Source organism: Meleagris gallopavo, chromosome Z, assembly GCF_905368555.1.
Source record: "Meleagris gallopavo chromosome Z, MGAL_WU_HG_1.1, whole genome shotgun sequence".
Lineage (NCBI taxonomy): Eukaryota > Metazoa > Chordata > Aves > Galliformes > Phasianidae > Meleagris > Meleagris gallopavo.
The window spans coordinates 29,186,367-29,199,979 of record NC_139435.1 but is presented as its reverse complement, the minus strand read 5'-3'; the positions used below and the strand labels follow the sequence as shown (position 1 = coordinate 29,199,979).

Genomic DNA, 13,613 nt, shown 5'->3' with positions numbered 1-13,613 from the left:
TAGTTGAAGAATACACATTCCTTAGTATGTTGTTTGGCTAAAGATTTGATAATGCATGCATGTACAACTTTGTTGTCATAGTATCTAAATCAAATCTTATCTTCTGAAAGATAATTGCTTTTATTTTCATTTCAACTTACATGAGCTTACGTCAATCTTCATAAGGTTATTTTTATTTAAGACCATTATATTTTGTTCCTGAAGCTTACTAGCATTGAAAATGTTTATGTTTGTGTTCCTTTATAGTATCATGACCACTAATACTATGATAAAACTATGGTTAGTCATTCTTCTTAGTGAAATGTGATGTATCTAATAAATTATTTCACTGCCTCACAAATACATTCTGAAAAAAAATATTTCTCATTGTACCTGTGATTGCACACATTATAAATGGTTAACTAAGGCATTTGGTTTCTTCACGTAAATAAATTGCATTAAGGGACATACTAACATAATCTACAGATTTTATAGAGATAGCTGTAAGTAACTATGAGTCATTTGTAACGTTAATTTTCTGCTCATGTGGTTATGTTTGAGTTTGTCTTGTAGAGGAAGGACATTTTCTCTGCATACCAACTCTTGTCCAGCTCAATGTGTCTTAGAAGAGTTATTATTTTTAGTTTATAGTGCATATATATATATATATATATAAACGGAGGTGACTATAGATACAACTGAAACATAAATTTAAAAGGTTGATTATAATTCACTGTCAGAATTGTTTTGTCTATGTTATTTTTTTTCATCAGATATTTACAAATCGCAGTGGTGAAGAAATGTATACAATACTGAAAAACTGGAAAAACTGTAATTGCCTTTTATCTATTTCATCTAGGCAGTTACATAAATTTAGTGAGTTTTATTTTGGTTTAGGACAATGACAGTGTTAATAGTGCCAGTAGAAGGAGTTATTTAGCTGAGAAAAAAGAAATAAAAGCATTACATTCCTAAATAATAGAAATATCCCACAGTATAAAATTTGGATTGTAAGACATCTAAGCTACAGAAATAAAATAGGAAACTGCATGGTGTTTTTCATTTTGAATAGGCTCTTGGGTTTTTTCCTTCTTCAAGGGGTAATGTTTTCTTTAAATGCGCAATAAAGTGGCCCAAGGGAAGCAAGCCTTTTATATGTTTTAATAAGATAAGTGCTATTATAAAAGAGCTATTCATAGATTTATTTTAAATCTGATTGAATGTTAAGAAATATTGTCACTAAATCATGGAAAACTTTTAGCATATAGTTTTCTTGTAGGCTTGGTTTCACAAGTAGAGGAGTGAAATAACATTTGCCTTAAATGGTAGTTGTAGGATCTGCATTTTTTTAATAACTTCTGCATAGTATTTTATCACTCTTTTGAAACACACAGATCTGACATTGAAACACACATCAGACTCTCATTCTCCTGTGAAGTAGTGAGCTCAATGCAGCTCTGAGTGAATGCAGATGTTCAACACAGGGCATGAAGTCAAAGCATAAATTCTTATCTTAAGTGTTATGTTTATTTGGTAATTTTTAATGCACAGTATGATTTTGTGCAGAATTGAGATAGCTAGATAACATATATATTATTTAATCATTAATTCTTTAGACTGGACTGCAGTGGGGTTACCAACATAAAATAACATCATATACAGAAATCCTGATTGGAATTAATGGGCCCATGTGAAAAAAAAGACATTGATTTGACTGTAGTAGGAATCTATTCAGAATGTAGAAAGACGCATTTTTGCATTGCTAACACTTTATCTTTCAAAAATAATTATTTAGCATGATTCTTAATTAAATACAATAGTTGCTTAAAAATACAATAAATATTTTTCTTTGTGTCATATAACTAACTTGTCACAGTGTGTATCTGTCTCTGGTTTTCTTCAGTGGAAAATGTATATATATTCAGTGCTTTAAAAACTTGTGGAGGATGTGCATTTGAGCAGTGTTTCAGTAGCATCTTCCTACTGCATTGGTACTGTCAAAAAAGAGAATACCTAATGTGCCATATATATCAAATAGGCTTATAATTTTTTGTGTTTGATTTTAAAGGGAATAGTTTCTGTTTCTTCTCTTGATGGCCAAAGATTCAGAAAACAGAAATATTGTATATTTCTCTGTGGGCCATTTTAGAAGTTATTAGGTTCAAAAATGTATTATCACCCTCTTACAAATTTTAAAAATTAATGTGCTAAAATAAATTTAAAAAAACTTCATGTATACAAAGCTTTCTGTACCATTTTTTTCATGTTATCTAGAAATTGCTTTGTTATAGTTCTTAAAAAAAAAAAAAACACCTTTTTAATTAACAGACTTTTAACAGGAAGAACCTACAGACTTGTAGGTTTGTTGTTTGTTTGTGATTGGTAAATATTTCTAATATATTAATCTCTGCATCACAAATTCAAGCAGCGTAAACTGTGTTCTGTTAATTTCCATGGTAGTCATGGAAATTTAATTTGCATTTTTAATTAAAATAACTAGAAGCTCTTTCCATTTGAATAAGCTTTGAAATAATAAGTATGTAAGCAAGCTAATAAATATTTTCTTCCTGTGACGAAGCCCCAAAACTGTACCTGGGCAACAATGGGAGTTGATTTTTCTTTTAATTTGATTTACATAGTTATTAAATATGGGTTTTTAAATATATATTAAATGCATTTTTATAGTCTTTGATAAAATCAGTCTTGTATAGGTAATACATTATTACAGAATCTCCAAAAGAACATCATAACCGATGTTAGTTTACTGAATTGAACTAAAAACAAAACCCTCAGGAACAAGTTATACAAACGAAAAATATATATATAACAAATATCTCTGAAATTTTAGATTTTTTTAGTTCAACTGCTTAAACCATTCTGAAGAACCACATATAAAGTTATTCAATTTTTTGGAATTTATGTTCAATTCAGATTAGGTTTTTTTTTTTTTTTTTATGTAATTGTTGCTTCACTGACAAATGATGAAAAGTTTAATGAAAATTCAATTATATAAAGTACTTCAGTCTCATGTGGCTTAATTATAGTGTCTATATTCTAATAAAATTATTTTCAAGCCTCACTGAGAGAACCTCATTAAAATTAGGAAGCCATCAAGTAACTTCATTACAAAAATGTTACTTTAAAGATTTTTATGTTAAATTTGCTAGCTCTATGAAATTAAGAAAACGGACAAACAAAAACCTGAAAGAGACGGAAGACACAATAAAGATTCTGTCCTTCATAAACTACAGTTGAGGTGTGATTCTGCTAAAAGCAATTGAAATGCCAACTAGAAATCAAAGCTAGAAACACTGTTTTGTGTATGAGAGCCTTATTAGTTTGTTTCTTTGATTTTGGCTACTATAAATGCACACCAGCTTGTTAGAAGGAGGCTTTATTTAAATAGTGTTTGATTTTTCCAATACTTATTATTGTTATTATTAATTCCTGAATAACTGAATTGATATGAGATCATTACTAGTGTCTGTAGCAAATTGTGCTTAATAAAACTTACAGTAGGTTTAGCTCTTCAGAAGCAAATTCCTTCCTTGTGGAAAAAAAAATGTGACATTTATGTCTGTAAGGTTTATGACTGTAAAGCTTACTTTGTGAATGGGCAGCTCCGTCATGAGATGAGAAATATATAGACTATGAAGTACTGTTTTGTGTTACCTCCTATGCTTCATTTATTGCGTAACTATTAGTAGAATTAGTAGAAATGTGGTTTCTAATTGACTGTACTCTCACTTAAAAGCATAAATGTTTAATGCATTTAATGGAGTGTATATTAAACTTAACCACTGCTTCAGTTTTATGCTGAATTAGTGATCAACAGAAATAAGGCTTTCTTTCTAACTTCTTTTGAAGATAATAAAACAGTGTACTGCAAAGTGTAGTGCTGCTTTTCAATGAGAAAGTATCCACCTGAAACTAACTGAGACTATTTAAGTCTGGGCAAAACTTCTGTGTCTGATATCTACCCTTTACTTAAAACTATTTACAGCTATTCAAGACTTCTCATCCTGCCTTATCTATTTTACAGCTTGTAGGCTGTGCTTTTGTTTTTTTTTTAGAGCTGAACAAGAATATAGTGAATGCTGTACAGAAGGGAAAGACATACGGGCTTTTGGCCATACAACACTAAGAGCTTTAAATATGTAACTCAGCATTGTATCTTATTTTTCACATAAAAGATTGAACTGTTTAACCCAGTCTGATTTCAAAAAATTAAAGCAAACAAGCTTTTGTTGTCTGGGAAAACGCATAGTGGAAAGATGTTTGTTTTTGTTTGCTGTCTTTTTCTAATATACAGCAGTAAACTAGATGAGCTGTTGAATACTCTCCATTAAACACCATCCTTCTGTTGTATTAATATTAAAGAGTAAGCTTGTCACCTGTAACTTCATCTGATATATTCTCACCACTAAAGCTTAAAGTGGAATATGAGAAGATAAGAATGCAACAGTGGACTCTTATAATATGTGGTGGAGACAGTTTGTCTCGCTTTGCTGGCTAGTCACATAACTTATGTTGCTGTTGCTGACAGTGTCACAGATACAAAGGATACTAGAAATTTTCATAGACGAGTAATTCAAGGAAGCAATTTTTCACATATTACAATATGAGATGAAAACTGCTAAGAATTGAGTTAATTTGAACATAAATGATTTATCATAAAGGTTCAAAATAACGAAAACAGCTTTTAATTATATTTTCATCTTGAAAAAAAGAAAAAAATAAAGTGACTTCAAATTCAGGAAATGTAGAATGGCTAGTTAATGACTAGAGTGATAAGGAAATGATAGAATTATTTTGTGTAGAGACAGGACAACATGAAACAAAAGAGTAATGGATGTTGTGTAGAAAAACGTGTGCAACGTAGAAGGATTTAGTAAGGAGTGAGAAAGAAGGTAAGCCAGGATTTGAAGCTAAAGTTGGACCTAGATCATGAATAAGTGCCAAAGGGAAGAGTTTGATTAGGCATTGTAGATAGGATTGTGTACAGGACTGGGAAAGGGACATAGCATTTGTGGAGGTGGTAAGGCAAGAGCAGGATGTGAAGGAGATAGATAGAAAAGAAATTTAAAAACCTTGTTCTGCATGACCTGAAAATAAAATCTGTGTTAAATAAATAAATAAATAAATAAATAAAATAAAGAAACCCAACAGGGCAGGAACCTAAATTCTGAGACCCAATTTAAAAGTCAGATTTGGTGGTTCTCAGAGTGACACAGGGTTTTTTGTGGGGAGGGGGAAGGATGGTCAGAGATGGGTTCTCTTGTTGGCCTTTGTGTCTCACTGGTTTTCATCTTCCACATCCTGCAGTGCTTCTTTATTCTGTTCTTCACCATCACCCTGCATGTCTGAAGTCCACAGTGTCAGGTTATCACGTAACAACTGCAGGATAAGCGTAGAGTCCTTATAGCTTTCTTCACTCAGAATATCCAGTTCTGCAATAGCATCATCAAAAGCTGCTTTTTTTTCTTAGTGTCAAGGATTCCTTTACTTTATAAAAAATAACTTCTAAATGCACTAGCAAAATGGTTGCCTGACAGGCATACTAACTTAATTGCCTACAAATTATGCTCCTGCTGCTTCTGCACATCAGCAAAAATGTGCTAATGACTTGGAATGAGTAAAAATATGTATTACACTAGAATTTATTTTTCTAACAAAAAAAAAACAACAATAACAGAACTAGGAAATGCTAGAATCAAAGCAGTTATTGTAAATTTGTATTTTGCTTATCTGCATTCTTGATAATATAATTACACCAATTTTTTTTTTTTTTTTCTCTCCCAATTCTCTGTCTTTTATAGACCAGACATTTTTCAATTAGCCCTTTGTACTTTCCATTCCTTTTGGAAGTCATTCAGTGAATGGACCAGGAACTTGAAGAAAATAAAAGCTTAAGGAAGCCTTTGAAAAGAGTGTAGAAAATGGGGACGGTGACTGGGGTATTAAACAGAGTATAAAAAGCGATCGCTGATTGAGTTATGTATTTATCACATCTGGGAGTCTTCTGAAAATGTGCAGAATCATCACGAACAGTGTTAATTTTGCCACTAAAATAGAACTGCGGTTTAAATAAATATTTTACAGCAGACTTGATATGCTATAGGCCCTTCAGGGATGAAGATCAATGATAGTTATTCATAAACACGAGAATAACCACTTATGGGATCCTTCAGATGTTAAAATTTGAGGTTAAAAAATGAACTTCTGAAGAGCTGAAGTATGCAGTGTGCCTAGATGTAATGCTGACCTGACAAGTATAGAAAATGTAGGTTCCATTTATAAGCCTGTTGCCTTTAATATCAGTAACATTTATCATTATGCACTTCAGCTTTCTTGTACACCTTTAATGCTTCTAGAATGTAAATGTTTATGATATACTACAATATACTGAAATAATTTTGTATATATAGTTTGAAAAATAAAAATTTGAAGTGTCAACTGCTGTACTCCTATCAGCTGGAGTAATAATTCTGTGATTATGTTGGAGTTCTTGTTTCTCTGGTAATCAGAATATGAAATGATTAAAAGCTGAGCAGTTATGTTAAGAGAGAGACTGATACGTAAAATGTAAGGATGATCAGTATGTGAGAAAAACTTTCTTGAAAAAAACGTACTGAAAACATGTATGTATGTTTCAGATTGTAGTAGCATTAGATTTTAATTGGCTGGTGGTTCAACAGGAGCTGGTAATGTGCACTTGCAGCACAGAAAGCCAACTGTATCCTGGGTTGCATCAAGAGAAAGTTGACCAGCATGTTGTGGACGTGATTCTGCCCCTCTACTCTGCTCTTGTGAGACTCTACCTGGAGTTCTGTGTCTACTCCTGGGGTAACCAACACAAAGAATGGTATTGAACTGTTGGAGTAGATCCCGAGGAGGGCCACAATGATTATCAGAGGGCTGGAGCACTTCCCTTATGGGACAGGCTGAGAAACTTGGGGCTCTTCAGCCTGCAGAAGATAAGGCTTCAGGGAGGAACTTCCAGGAAAGATAGGAAGGGGCATTTTTGAAGGGCAGGTAGTGACAGGATGAGGGTAAATGGCTTTAAACTGGAAGAACAGAGATTTAGACTAGATATCACAAAGAAACTCTTTACTGTGAGGGTGGTGAGACACTGGAACATGTTGTCCAGAGAGGTTGTGAATGCCCCCTTCCTGGAAGGATTCAAGGCCAGCGTGGAAGGATTCATGGCCTTCTAAAGGAGGCCATGCCTATGGCAGGGAGATTGGAATTAGATGATCTTAAAAGTCTCTTACAACTCAAACCATTCTATGATTCTATGATTCTGTGATAACAGATTGACTGTTTTGGATGTTTTACGAGCTGGTTAAGATGTCATTTCCTGAACTCAAACAAGGTGCTAAATTCCTTTCACAAGGAGTGGACACAGTGGTAGTTAAAGGAGTAGCTGTACATTAAAACCTAAGATTAAAATCACTTTTATATTTTATGTTCTCACTGATTTACTGCTCTGGAATGAACTTTATTTATTTACTTAATTTAGAGCACTGCTTACCTCTCAGTATTATTTCCTTAATTTTAACACCTGCAAGTCAGCTCTTCCTTCACAAGACTTAGTGTTGAAGATTCTCATATGATGTCTCTCACGACTCCAAACTTGGAGTGCAGCTAGTGATTTCTGTGATTTCTTAGGCTTCTTCATTCTGGATGCTCTTTTTCAAGTCTGCATAAGTCATTGTTGCATGCTGTTTGAAATGAAGAAAATTAGTTTTCCACACTTATCCACAAAGATGCTTTGTAAACCTTCCATTAAGTTCTCCTTAGCTTTCTTAAAATTTCAGCAAAAGTCAGAGTATTGCTAGGCTTGATTTTAATGCCATTCATGCTGATTGAAACTCATCGCTATTTTCCAGTTGTCACATAAGTCTCACTTATTCAGCTGTTTTACTGTAAACATAGTAAGAGGAAAGATAAGGCAATAAACATTCTTGGAGGAAAGTTATTTTCAGCTTTCATTGGGTATATCAAAATTGGAATCTGTTTAAGTTAGGCACTAAGTGTTCTAGAAATACTGAATAATGCTAATTAACATGTGATGGGAAAATTGCAAAAAGTGATCTCTTAAAAAGAAACAGTGAATAAACAATGAAATTTTCTGTGGCATTTCCTTCTTACCTTTCTCTTATGAGATAAAAACCATTATCATTATTTTCTACTTCATTAACATATTCTTAGTTTTTGGGCTAATAAGTGAGGACAAGAGTTATTCCTACCATGGTAATTTTTATTTCAAGTGTATAAGAGTGCGTAATAGTAGACGGATCTTCAAATAAATCTGCTTTGGAGAAGTATCTTACTCTATAATATGGTTTTATTTGTGTTGAATTTGAGATTTACTGCAGTCACGAAGTCTTTCAGAAGAAGAATTTTAGCCAAATATAGATTTTTCTTGGGTTCCTCTGCAGGGACACAGCAGAGAGAGTTCTAGATTTGATGAAATAATTTGATTATTTCTAGAAGATTATCATCTCAATGTCAGATCTATTTAATTTCAGCAAGTGCATAACTATTTATATTAAGCAGTTCCAGAACTATAATGTTGTTAAATAACAGTGAAAACTCTACCTGAGTGCAACGATGAAATTCAGCCCTCAGAACTGAAAAAGTAACGTAGTTTAAGGCAATGTTGTAAAATGCATACTTCTAAATTTTAGACTTTACAGGTCTTCTAGTAGATTGGAGGACTAACGTAATAGTACTGTAGTCTGAGAAATATTATTTACCTAAAAGGGTAATTTGTTTTCATTTTATGGGTGGGATTCTAAGACAGAAAGACAGTAAGAGCGACTCATGAATGAAAAGGTGTTAATTCTAATGTACTTGTGGTCATTATTCCCTACGTACTCCTTTAGTGTGTCTGAATACTACAGGGTTACAAGTGAACCTATAACCTTGTTTCCTGACAGTGGTGATGCTTTTACGTTTTTTTTGTTTTGGTTTGGTTTGTTTTTTTTTTGTGTGTGTGTGTGTGTTTGTGCATGTGTGTGTGTTTACTCTAATCACTGAAAAATAACAAACATTTCAGCTGCTACTTGAATTTATAGTTGGAGCCTTTCTGGTGCTTGCAACTGGGCCTCTTTTTTGTACACATCAAATGAAAAGCTTTTGAGACATCTTAGTCATTTTTCATTTTTAATTCTCTATGATCAAAAACATACCTTGTGAATGTTCTCTTTCATAACAATATATGGACACCCTTGTATGGAAATAGATTACGTGGATAATACAAGGAATTTTCAGCATGAGCTAAAATAAAACTATATGTAAATAAGAATATAGATTTAAACATAATTAATGGTGATTTAATAACATACATATGGGTCAACAGAACTAAATATATTCATGACAGCGTTGAATCTGACATTTACCATTTTTGTACTTACGGTACCTATGTGTTTTTAATATAAACATATTTTTATATAAGTCTATATTATGTTTTATCCTTGTTCCATTGTACTAAGTAATATGAAAATAGACGACTCCAAACAACTTTACTTGAAATTAAACATTTTTATTATTATTATTATTATTATTATTATTATTATTATTATTATTATTATTTATTACTGTTTTACTTACATATTCACTAATCATTTTAAATACTAACAGCCTTAAATGCATTGGTATGCATTCTGGAGCTAAGAGATACTTAGAAAGACCAAAATGATTGTAATAATCATTAGAAGAAAATAATCCTTCGTATATATATTGAATGCACTTTGTTTTAAGGGAGCACTTTGAAGTAATATACAATTATTTTAATTTTTTTTTTAATGTAATAAATACTGTCAAACTAGTAAGCATATTTCATCATGGAATTAAGTTTCACAAATATAATAACAAGTCTATTGAGAGGCAGTGACAAAATTACATTAACTCATTTGAACTTAGTAACCTAAAAGAAAAATAAACTGTTAAAAAAAAATCTTTGTACAATGTTTTATCTTCATTATTATTTAGCCTTTAATCAGCCTTATTTCAGTTGATTTTTTATTATTATTATTATTTCTGGCAGGATTGCTGTGAAGAAAATCCAAGTTTTCAATTGTAAAGAAATTGATAATATGAGTGAAAAAACAGGCAAATTAATTCCCACTACTAAAATAGCCTGGATATCTATGAGCATTTGGAAGTAGAAAGATAAGGTAAAGTGGTAAAAAGTATAATGCTCTATGGAAGTGGAGGTTTCCTATATAACACATGAACATGTATTTGGTGTGTCTTCACACGGAATATTTTCACTATAGGCAGTGAAAGTTGCCACTTTGGTGTAAATGTTTTATACTGTAGGATCAGACCTACATTTATGAAAACAGAATGATGCATTTCCTTTCATTTCGGAAAAACAGCTCTTCTCTCTCTCCTGCATTTTGCCATCCAAGAATGTTGAACACGCACACAAAATGCTGATGTTAAATTTTTACTTCGGAACATTATTCCATTGCATATATATATATATATATATATATATATATATATATATATATATATATATAGAAATTAATTACAAAGAGTAATTAAGAATGATTAAACTACTAATAAAATTAAATAAGTAAGAAAATTTGGGGAAATAATATATATATTTTCTTTACTTGTTGAAATGCGTGAACCTCTGGAGTAAAAGAAACATTTATTGATAGCTGTTGAGCAAGAGCGGTACCTAGGCTTGAATTTATGGAAATCAATTTTTTAAAATCCTGCCAAATTGAATTTTACAACAAACTAGCTTTTAAAGCTTTTTTATGTGAAAGCCTTTATTTAACCACAAAATACAGCAGTTCATGTTAAATATAGATGAAATATGTTTTCATTTAACGGAAATCTAGTCAAAACTGTGTCAGAACTCCTACTCCTTAATCAACTTCTGTGTAGTGTAGTGTGAGTACCTGTCACCCAGACTCACTGCCTATTGTTGGAATCTCGTTTTTTTCCTCTCTCTCTCTCTCTCTCTCTCTCTCTTTGTTTTGTCTTGTTTTGTTTTGGTAATGGTATGTAGTAAGACTTGATTACAGCTACATCTTATGGTAACACTGCTGTAGTAAAGGTATGAATAGAAGCAGATTATAGCTATTCATTCAACTTCCCTATAATCAGAACTAATTTTCCACACTAGCACATAATGCAGTAGCTTGAAAACTTCTTCTGTTATCAATGCAAGTGATATTATTAATACTTACCTCAGCGCTGTAAATGTACGCAGCTCAAGGCTCAAACTGAATCTGAAAATAACAGGTCAAGTCTTCAATTTCTCTGAATTTTAATATTGTCATTGAAATTGCTGAATATTGTCATTGAAATTGCTGAGGCGCGTATAAGTGAAGAAACCAGAAAGCTTATTTAAGGAAACACCTCCAAGAGAGTGCAAATATTTTAATAATTATAGATACATTAAATGTATAAAACTTCTGTATGACACAAAGCATCAACTAATGATACCGATGATTTTCAAAGAGAAGAAAACAAAATTGATTTCAAAGCTGTTCAGTCTCCAGAGATTACCTAATACAAAAAATCAGAAATGTACTTGCATCTCTAGTCAAATTTTTAGCAATACTGCAGTTCAAATAGATGTGTCTTTCAACATGTTTGCTAGTAAAAGCAATATAGATGTAAATGTATGATTATTTTTATTATGACATATCTTATTCAGCCTTCAGTTTGTGAATGTATTTATGGAAACTTAGAAAGCTTTATATGTTTTGAAAAGCAGTGCTAGTACGGAGATTGGAGTCATTTACAATCATGGAAATTCCACTACAAAGGGTTAATGCTGGTTGCATTTAGGAATGCCACTGACTTTAGAGTAACCAGGATTTCATCTGTTGAAATTTTTCTCCTAGACTTGGGCTCACTGTGTTATAAGAAGCTAACTGTTTCAGTTTTAGAAAAGCAGTTAAGAATAAAAAGACAAATCCATAACAGGTGCAGTCATCTGTTTGAAATTCCAGAGCTGCATTTTTTTCACTAATCTCAGAATTTTTATATCAGTATATTTTTGTATAATTTGGGAAAGAGAAAGCTGCTTTTAGAAGTATCTAGGCACTAGAAACAACTTCATGAGTTTATTATCTGTTTTTCATTGTTCATTCACATGAAACTGTGCACACTTCCACAGCTTTCATTGCTTTTTCATTTCACTTAGAAAAGAGGTTAATTTAGACAGTCCTGTAAGGTCACAGTAAAAGAATATGTAAGAAAAAGCATTAATGTTTTCAAATAACAGTCATTCAGACCATAGGCATTGGCTCCTCAGTGTGAGATCCAATATTTGTTTTACTTGTAATGTTTGACAATTAAAGTACTTGGTCATAGCCATCCCACTTTTTAACAATGTAATGCCTTCATCACTGAACTGCTTTGGTGCAGAGGAAACACTTGTAAGCCAGACAAGAAAGAAATTGAGTTTGTGGTTGAGACATCACTGGAACATGATCAGAAAGCTTAAGAAATAAGCTTTCATCAGAAAGTACTTACGTTCTCAGATCTAGGAGAATAGAGCAGTCTCAAGATAAGGATCAGATAAAAAATTCAGTTCCACATGGTATAAAGAAAAAATATGCTGATGGACTGAGAAATAAATTTGACAGTCAGGGCATACAGGAGATTTGAACTTAGAGATTACCAATATGGAAAGATTCATGTATATACGCAAAAACTTGACAGTGGCAAGGTAAAAAATATAATCTGTAATGGATTCCAGAATCAGAGGAGTTCAGTAAGTGTAAGGCTGTATAGATCGGAATGATTTCCCCCCCCCCCCCCGTGAGCAATTACAGGGAAAGTAAAAAGTTTAGTACATCAATACTTTTATCAGTTCTGAAGTTGCTACTGGTAAGTGTGACTTGTGTAGATGTGCTTTGGCTATCCTAACAATTTGGAAGGCTGGGCAGCCTGATGGCTCATGGCAATCCCTCTTTTTAATTATACAAGATCCTTGTACATTGGCACTTGGCAAATTCTGTGGCCAACAGATGGCTGTGCTGATTTAACTTAGGTGACACTGACTGGCACTTCCTTATATAACTGGAGTTACAGAAGTGACCACTGTATGGGTAAACTCAGAGGAGAGGGATGCTTTTGACTCTGTTGGCAGTGTTGAAATTTTTTATCTGTGTTATACACATGCAAGTAAATGGGTTAGCATCATACACTCAGAAGCAAAAAAATATTGTTTTGTTTGCTTTTTGTTTGCCAAGTCATACACTCAACTATTTTAATTTTTTTAAATAGCTGGTAATTTGGAAGCAAATTTGCAAAGCATTATAATTTCATTAAAATAACAATGGTTCTTAATGATAGAAAGGGAAGCATTTCTGTTTAAAATTAGATTTTTTTTCAGTTTTGTTTTGCTTTATTTTTTCTCTTTCAACACTACTCTCTTCTGATTTTATATTTCTAATATACGAGCTGTGTTCTGAAAGTAATTCTATTCTATTATGCTGACCCATGATGTCAAAGGCAGATGTTGGTGATATGGTAGTAGAAGTCAGACCTTCCCACCTATATTCCATTACATTTTATGGCCATATAGCAAATGGCAGCAGAGGAGTAGTCTGACAAAATGGTGTCTGACCTAGAAGTGCATATGAAACAAA

The 13,613-nt window shown here is 32.4% G+C and overlaps 1 protein-coding gene across 10 annotated transcripts in view; it reads left to right on the top strand.

Moving 5' to 3' along the window:
* Positions 1 to 13,613, top strand: part of PTPRD (protein tyrosine phosphatase receptor type D) — a 1,190,026-nt gene that overhangs the window by 953,593 nt on the left and 222,820 nt on the right. The window lies entirely within an intron of this gene.